This window comes from Galeopterus variegatus, unplaced genomic scaffold (assembly GCF_000696425.1).
Source record: "Galeopterus variegatus unplaced genomic scaffold, G_variegatus-3.0.2 Scaffold9777, whole genome shotgun sequence".
NCBI classification, from domain to species: domain Eukaryota; kingdom Metazoa; phylum Chordata; class Mammalia; order Dermoptera; family Cynocephalidae; genus Galeopterus; species Galeopterus variegatus.
Genome location: NW_007735888.1, coordinates 70,678 through 71,934, shown reverse-complemented (window position 1 = coordinate 71,934; position 1,257 = coordinate 70,678). Strand labels below are relative to the sequence as shown.

Here is a 1,257-nt window from a genome sequence, read left to right as displayed (position 1 = left end):
CCCGACTCCCCTTCTCCGCCCCGGCGGGCGGGCGGGCGACGACGCCGAAATTCTGCACTGCCCCGAGCTGCACGCGGAACAGCACGCAGTCTGACCTGGCCATCTTCAGGTTCCCGCGGGATCTGGCCAGATGCCAGAAGTGGGTGAAAATTGCAGGAGAGCAGACTTAGAAGGTAAAACACCTGATCAAGTCACTAAACATTCTCGATTTTGTGCCCAACACTTTGAGACCTCTATGATCTGTAGAACTAGTCCTGATAGGACGGTTCTTCGAGATAATGCAATACCAGCAATATTTGATACTACCAGTCATTTGAACAATCCACATAGTCGACGCAGAAAACGAATAAAAGAATTGAGTGAAGATGAAACCAGGACACTGAAGCATAAAAAAACTGATGAAACTTCTGAACAGGAACAAAAACGTAAAGAAACCAACAACAGCAATGCTCAGAGCCCCAATGCAGAAGGGGGTGAGAACAGGATGAAGATTCCTTACCTCTAACCCTTGAAGAGAAGGAAAACAAAGAATGCTTGAAATCTCTATTTGAAATGTTGATTCTTATGGGAAAACACAATATACCTCTGGATGGACATGAGGCTGATGAACTCCCACTAGGTCTCTTTATCCTGATAACTTTCAAGCACTGCTGGGGTGCCGGATAAATTCTGGTGAAGAGGTCCTGAGAAAGCGCTTTGAGACAACAGCAGTTGTCCTGTTTGAAAACACAGCAGAAACAGATGCTGGACATCTGTGAGAGCTGTATTCGGGAAGAAACTCTCAGGGAAGTAAGAGACTCACACTTCCTTTCAATTATCACCGATGATGTAGTGGGCATAGCAGGGGAGGAGCACCTACCTGTGCTGGGGAGCTGTGTAGATGAATCTCATAATCTGAGACCGGAATTTGTGGGCTTCCTGCCTTATGAAGCTGATGCAGAAATTTTGGCTGTGAAATTTCACACTACGATAACTGATAAGTCGGGCCTAAACATGGAGTGTTGTCGTGGCCAGGCTTACATTGTGTTCAGTGGACTTTCTTCCAAAATGAAAGTTGTTGCTTCTAGACTTTTAGAGAAATATCCCCAAGCTATCTACACACTCTGCTCTTCCTGTGCCTTAAATATGTGGTTGGCAAAATCAGTGCCTATTATGAGAGTAACTGTTGCATTGGGAACAATTGAGGAAGTTTGGTTTTTTTTTTTTCATCAATCACATCAACTGCTTTTAGAACTTAATGTGATTTGTTTTTTTTTT

The 1,257-nt window shown here is 44.3% G+C and overlaps 1 pseudogene; it reads left to right on the top strand.

Moving 5' to 3' along the window:
• The first annotated feature begins 35 nt into the window (after window positions 1-35).
• Window positions 36-1,239, top strand: LOC103609566 (annotated as a pseudogene).
• Window positions 1,240-1,257: the final 18 nt, after the last annotated feature.